The following is a 7,558-nucleotide window of genomic DNA, read 5'->3' as shown; positions in this document are numbered from 1 at the left end:
GCCTGTTAGTCACTTTGGTTCAAAGCAACATATTAAAGATATTAAAGATTTGTTGATATTTAAAATCACCAAAGGATAAACCCTAGTTATTGGTGAACCCATGATCTTTCCTCTAATGCCACCATTATTCTAGCCCCCCCCCCCCAGGCAATTTAAAATAAAATTTGCTCAGCAGTTTCAGTTCTACAAGATGGCAAACCCTTGTTTAATTGTAACAATACTTAAGCTTTTCTAGTACCACATTGATGCTACCAGTAAGGCCCTACAACAGCAAAATGATCAATATGTTGTTTATTCATTTTTTTTGTTTTATCCAGCACTTGTGATTATAGGGTATGATGAACTTTGGGCTGCTAGCAGGGCTCCGTTTTCAGTTTCCTTAACTTTTATCTATGTATCTGCGAAGGCTGGGTTAAAAAAGTGAAAGTTAAGAAAGTGAACTTTTTATGGATTTATTTGGGACTCTAACCAATACCTCATCATTGGGAAAAAGGAAATGAAGAGAGAGAGGGTTTGTTGAAATTGTACTTTCAGGCCATTGATTTGTATTGGTTTGTTGTGATATATCATACATAAAAGGTTAACCCACCTTGCATCCATGGGGGCATCACCACTGTATGTATATATGTATGTGGCTATGAACAACATGCTTGTGTATTGTACAGCTCTTGAAAAAAAAGGGCTACACAAACCTAATTTCTAAAATTTGTATATCTGGCAGAATCAGCTGGAATTCTTGACCTATACACACCCTTAAATCCTGCTAGTTGTCCTATGTCAAATCATCCATCCATTCATTAATCCATTTATCTATCCATCCACCAATCCTTGCAAACCACCAGTGCCATAATCAAACTCAATCCTACACCTGATGAAGTCTCTCCACAATGGGTTGGGTCAGGTATAGTAACACTGAAAATAATAAATTCTCTTTAGTCAATGCTCTTTTTGTTTGCAAAAGTACAGTAATGTTTTTATTAAACATAGTAATTTATTTTTGCCTGTGGCAAAATGAACACACTAAAGAGATGTATTTTAGATGGGCACATGCATTATTCAGGAAAATATAGATTTAGAAGAGGGACTTCTTTGAACGAAAAATTTTGAAAAGAAAAGGCCATTTTAAACAATTACAGTACAGAAGTAAGATTTACTTTGCACTTAATCCAGAAGTCTTAACAAGCTGAATAGACATTTTTACTGATGCAATTAAAGATCTACAGTAATCATGAAGTATATTAGTAGTAGTAGTTTTTTTCTCAAATATTTTTATATTAAGGATGTTGTGATGTGCACAGCAATAAATAATCTACATTGGCTTCATGAAAAAAGTTGAAGTAGGCCACATGCTACATGTATACAGTATGTATGAAAAATAGAAACAATGCTTTCAACTTGTTTGTCCATATACAGTATGCACTCCCTGCTCACTGCTTTGACAGCCAGTATAGCATGTTACGGAGGGAAATAATGATCGCACTGTAACAATTGTATTACATTTTTAGGCTTTAAACTACAATTACTTTGCAATTCATTAACTTACATTAAAGAAATACAGTATGTACTTTTTTAACTAAATGTTTCCATTGTTACTGCAATCTGAAATCAAACAGCGTAGCATTAAGACCTGAGACACATTCACTTTGTTACATCTTCAGCCCCCATGCTCATGTATGCAGCTTGTCAGTCATTGCACGTCATTAAGCCACAATCCACCCTGATCTGAGTAAGAACAGCATCTCACCAGCCTCTTTGCCAGTCTGAGTCCACAACTATGGCAAGAACGGCCTCTGGCACAAATGGAGGGAGTCGGACGGAGAGGAGACGCTGTCAGAACTTTTGCAACGATTTTTCTGAAATTTAAGTCTTGACCACAAAGGAGCAAAAGGTTTGAGAGGCCTTGTTGAAAAAGCACAAGTGCGAAAGTCTGTTTTTCGCTGCACCAAAAATATTAACTAATGATGTTAGGTCACACTTTACATGAAGTCCATGTAAGGGCCATAGATTCTTCTTATAGTACCTACATAATCAATTGGGAATTTCAATTGAATATGGCAAATTGTGAAACAATATGGGATGATAAGTTAATATTTCAGAAATGATCCATGATTATGATTATATATTAAGAACAGCCATGTACTTGAACTTCATGTGAAGTATGACTAAATACAAAGGGATTTAAAGTCAGTAAAGTGGTTATAGAAATAAGGGGGTGGTCATACCCCACTCAGTATAAAATTTGAAGTGAAAGCGCCACATGCTGCAGTACAACATGCAATGCTTTTCAATATACTATATTGTTGCATCACCAAAGGCAGTCCAGAAAAAAAAAGCCTGTCTTGCTTCTAGTTTAAAAACATGTTCTTTGTCTATCTCAGCGCATTTTGTCTGATTTGTCTGATTTGATTTCTTTGTTTCCCAACTATCTAAACCTCATTTCTGTTAGCGCTACAAAAATGACACTTGACAGAGACTTACATTTTCTAATTCAAGGTCATATTTGTGGCATTTGCCCACAGTTGTAGCGTGGCTAATTCAGTAGTTGATAATAATGATTTGTCTTTGTCTCTTCTTCGAGGTTTTTACCTATTCTGTACATAGCATCTTTTATTGCCCTTATTCTCCAAAAATTGCAATGCTCTGTAACCCTTCAAGAGACACTGTACTGCTAAAAAAAAAAAATTTAATATCAATATTATTTCTTTAGATGATATCCACAGATTGGAAAAATATATCTTGCCATTCAAAAATGTTAAATAGAATTATTTAATTTGGTTTTTATTAAATCCTGAATTTTAAAAATTTGATCATGAGTTGATTTTCATATTTATGTTTTAATAATTTCTGCTTTGTGTCTTATATGTATGTATAACATGAACTATAACTGATTGAGTCAAGCCTGATAAGTACGGACTGATCTTTATCTGATGTTACATGTTTAATTAGGGCAATGCAGATGGGCAAAATTCCTAACAACCTTGGCAAACATTGATTTTTCAAATGCTTTGTCATTCTGTTGCTGGTTTTATAATGCGCCAATACAATTTTGTACAATACTGTCTGCTGCAACAGAAGCAAAACGGAACAAGTACAAAGTCTAGACAAATACATATTCAAATGTCTCGGGCAATAAGAACCTTGATATCAGACAAACAGGGTTGAGGCCCTCCCGGAGAAATTGTTGTCTATGAACATTGCCCATCAAGTTGCAAGTTGTGTCAGTGCCATTAGAATGTCTGCATTTTGAGACAGAAACACAGCAAATGCTGGATAATGGGTGATACCTAGAAATTAAGGTTATTCTTTGATTTTGTTTTATCTTGACCACAAGAGTGGGGCCAGCCCTATAACAGTGAATGTTTGGCTAACTGACTGATAGAGTTGAGTGATCATAGTTCCACCATTGGTCAGCCGAATATCACCTGACTGAGTTGGAGCTTCCCCATTGGCATTTGCTTTTTCAAAATGAACGCAAACAGATTCTATAAGGGATACAAAATCAGGATTTTAGCAGTGCTGAGCAGCAGCTTAGATACTGTATGGGTTAGAAGTTAGCATGTACTCTTAATGGGCTGCGTTTTAGTCACTATTTCAAACTTGTTCCATTGTCTGACAACAGAAATATAAAAATATGTAAATGAGAACAGCTTTATTGGGAATTTCGCTGCATTATATTATTAATATGGTATATGCAAAACAGAGAAAAGGAGAGATGTAAACAGATAAAAGGTTAAAACCAGCTGACAGGTAGAATTTAAATACAACGCAATGATGTCAGTGGTTAAATTCACTATATGTGGTCCAGCCATGTACTCAGTTTTGACCTAGTCTTGTTTTTCTTTGTGTGGTGAAGCAGCGAAGTAGTGTTTGAGCCTGCACATATCACACAGTATCAAATCATTATAGGCCAAATGTACTTTCTCCAAGTGAATTGAGCTCTGCCTACTCACCAAAAAAAAAAAAAAAAATCATTGATATGACCCATTTCTAACTGTAAATTGAGCATATCTGTGTTTCTCTCTCTCCCTGCCTGTTACCGACTTACCTAACAAAAGGTTAGGCAAAGAGAAAACATCCCGTGAATACTTGTAATGAGCTTTAGACCTCATGTGCATTAGTGTGTGTGATACCTGTATCTCTCCTCCTCTAACTGGTGATGCTTGCTCCTTGCAGGGATTCAGTTTCGTCTCCCTACTTCCTGCAGTGTGGACCGCGCTCAGCCACCTCCAGGTACCAACGTCTGCACCTCTTCTCCTTTCCTCCATACTAGCTCTTATCTTTGCAAACTACATTTCAGTTGCAGTCATGCATCCATGGGTTGCAAAGGGGGTCCGGCTGGTTTTGCTGACAAAAAAAAGCACACAAAACAGTAACTAAAAGTAAATGTCTACCTGGGATACACATCAGCACAGTGACTTTGTTTCGATTTTTTTTTTTTTTACATTTAACCTTTTTCATACTGCTGAAAATGAGCTGCTTTAAAATCAAACATCCAAAATAGGCTTTGAAAAGTTAGCACAAGGGTCGTTTGCGATGGGACGGTGTTGTATTTTGTTAACGTTGGATAGTAACAGCAAGTTTTACTTTGCTGTATCGAATATATTGAAACGTCCATAAAGCTTACCATTTTCCATAAACCACCAGAGCAACACTTCTCTGTCCACCCCAATAAGGTCGGTATATATCAAACTCATAAGATAAAAAAAACAACTAAAATACACAGTTTCTGTCTGTCGCTGACGTTACGACGTTAGCTAACTGACGGTTAGCGCTGTAAACGGTGTGCTACATTTTTGGGTCGTTCCGGATTTCTAGCGGTTTCATGGCGAAAAATACGTTCTCATATTAAAACGTCCATACATACTAGTAAAACAACTCCAAAGGCACTTCTCTGTCCATTTCTAAGCTAGTTAGTTAGCAAACAACTTACTTTATCCAATGATGGCAGTAGCTTATCGGTAGCAGGTTGGAACCACCTGTTAGCGTTGTTTTGGTGCCTGCGAACGTTGATTGGCTTGACATTAGCCTGGAACGCCAGACGTAAAGACGTAACGTAACCGCGCAAGGGACCAGATCAAAGTACGGTAATCAGATCTACAGTGTGTAGCTTAATTATAACTTTAACAATTAATTGATTATCATTAGTCATAAATTAATTTCCTGACAATCGATTAGTCAGTTAGACTAATTATTTTTCTAGTGCCGTTATAAACCATTCTGACGAGACATGAGGAGCACACTGTTGATTCACCATGAGCGGTAATCAAGTTAGAAATGGCCACAGAAAATACTCAGGATGGATAGTCGGTGATGAGAGAGAGGGGAATACATGAAGAAGTGTAAGGTTGGTTAATTTTTGTTTTGATGAAGACGTATGTCCCTGCTTCAGAGCCTAAGGGTCCATACTGTAGCTATAGACCACAAATACTGCACTTTTAAGCAAAGCTGCAGCACAATTTTATAGTATGACATTCAGGTCCATTTAGTTTTGGCTGCACCCTGAGAGTGTGGGTCTGTTTACTGAACTGCACAGTGCACCAGTGCTAAGCCAAACAATCATATTCAAACACAGCCAGGCACAACTGACTACACAAAGGACATGATACTTCCCTGGACTAAAATAGCCAAACCTTAAACAAAGCCTGTAGCGCTTTAAAACATTCCCCTCAACTTGCCTTTTCTAGATCCTCTTAGTTATTGATTTATTGTGTTCAGTGGCTCCTCTTGTATGTTGAACATTATTTAGCATTTAGTTAAACTGTAGGTCTTATACGGAGGTGGGGAGAGTGGGAACATTTCAAGTTGGAAAAAAGCAAGAGTCAGACCTCTTACACAGAATGCAACAGGTCTTGTGTCTGCATGACAATATAGGTTATTGAGGCTATACTGTCAGTTGGATTTCCTCCCTCTTTTACATTTGAATTCCCCATATGATTTTTAAATGCCAGTGCAAAATCTTAAGTCTAGACAGAACAACTTGAACTTTGAGCGTGAGGAACTGATGCTGTTTACCACAGCATTTTAAGGCTTCAGATTGTTCCCTCATGGCTCTTAATCAGTCATACCACCTTAAGCGGCAATAATTGTTATGAAAATATGGCAACATAATTCTGGCAATATCTTGCCTGGAATCAGACATGTAGACAACACAAGTTTTGTCACTTGAACAGCACCTGAATCAATTATTACTTCACCTGTTATTGAAGTTTTGATTTAATTGAATTTTAATTTGATTCTTATTGGAAGTTCGAGACACTTAGTCCATGCCCGAAACTTGTGTCGGAGAAGATAAGACATCTGCAGAGGTTTTCTTTTTCAACTCAGTCAAATTTTTGTCACATAGTGCTCTGGTCTGAGTACACTTTAGTCTGAGATTAGTTCAAGTACATTTGCTGCAGAAAAATCACACCACTACTATGGATGTATTTTTGTGTTAGGACCGTTTGCACAACTTTCTGTTTAAGGTCTCAAATTCTGTGGTGGAAAAAGTATTCTGACCCTTTACTAAATATAAGCAGTAAAATGTAATTCTTTTATGGAAAGTAAAAGCACTTGTTCTGCAGGAAAATATCTTTTCCCAGTATTATATCATTATCTTTGTATTATTGGATTAGTTTTAGTTATGCATCAGTGTGTAAGCAGCATTTTATGTTGCAGCTGGTATAAGTAGCTGATTTTAAGTTTATATATTGTAGTAGATTAACCTATAGCAATGCATTCTATTTAGAAGCTTATATTTTGTAAATAATAACTTAATTTGCAAAGTAACTAGTAACTACTGCTTTTAAATAAATGTAGTGGTGTACAACATTTGTGCAACATTTCCTTCTGAAATGCAGAGAAATATAAATATAAAGAAGCATAAAATAAAAATGGTAACACTCAAACAGTATTGTTAAAGTCCACTAATGTATGGTACTTGAGTAAATGAAGTTAGCGACATTCAACCACTGCTCAAATCATCTTCAATAACGTTAAGACTTTGTGGTATACTATTCCTATTAAATTACTTTTTCCAGCACTTTTAGCAGTTTCAGTTTGAAGCTCTTAAAAAATAGTGATAATTGTCTAAGGATGTTGATATAAAAATGACATTGACGCATGTAAAAGTAGAGTCAAATAACAGTACCAGTGAATCCAGTATTGCCCAGATAGACTCTATAGTCTATAGGAGGACCTCTGGTGTTCACTCAATGTCATTGCAATATACTGTGATTTTTATTTTTTCCCCCAGAGTGAGATGGGCACTTCTCTCAGAAGCCTATTATGTGGTGATAGGACAGCCCAGGAGGAGTCAGCATGTTAAATGTCTTCACTACACAACATTAAGTTAAGCAAGTAATGGTGTGATTATGCCCAGCTTGTAATTGTATGCATATAAGGCAACAAATGTGTCCCAAAATGTCAGTCCATTTAGGCAAGCATAAAGTATATGAATGAAGTGCAGAGGAACTGTGTAGTGCTGACTCACCTTACAGTCTGATGATAGTCTAATTTAGAGTATTTATCATCAGTCACAATCATTACTTCTGCAAAGCAAGTTATGTGACTGCTCAAT

General features: G+C 36.5%; 1 long non-coding RNA gene across 1 annotated transcript in view; it reads right to left on the bottom strand.

The window, feature by feature from the left end:
* LOC111661480 (uncharacterized) overlaps positions 1–4,998 on the bottom strand; it is a 69,406-nt gene extending 64,408 nt beyond the window's left edge. The window contains exons 1-2 of the long non-coding RNA XR_002761228.2: positions 4,931–4,998; positions 4,131–4,344 (exon numbers count right to left, since the gene is read on the bottom strand). This is a non-coding gene — a long non-coding RNA (uncharacterized LOC111661480). The remainder of the gene's footprint in view (positions 1–4,130; positions 4,345–4,930) is intronic.
* Positions 4,999–7,558: the final 2,560 nt, after the last annotated feature.

This window comes from Seriola lalandi, unplaced genomic scaffold, assembly GCF_002814215.2.
Source record: "Seriola lalandi dorsalis isolate HSWRI2012SDOR001 ecotype SW California unplaced genomic scaffold, Sedor1 jcf7180002054544, whole genome shotgun sequence".
NCBI classification, from domain to species: Eukaryota; Metazoa; Chordata; class Actinopteri; order Carangiformes; family Carangidae; genus Seriola; species Seriola lalandi.
The sequence above is the reverse complement of the archived record's forward strand: the minus strand, read 5'-3'. Positions and strand labels throughout refer to the sequence as shown.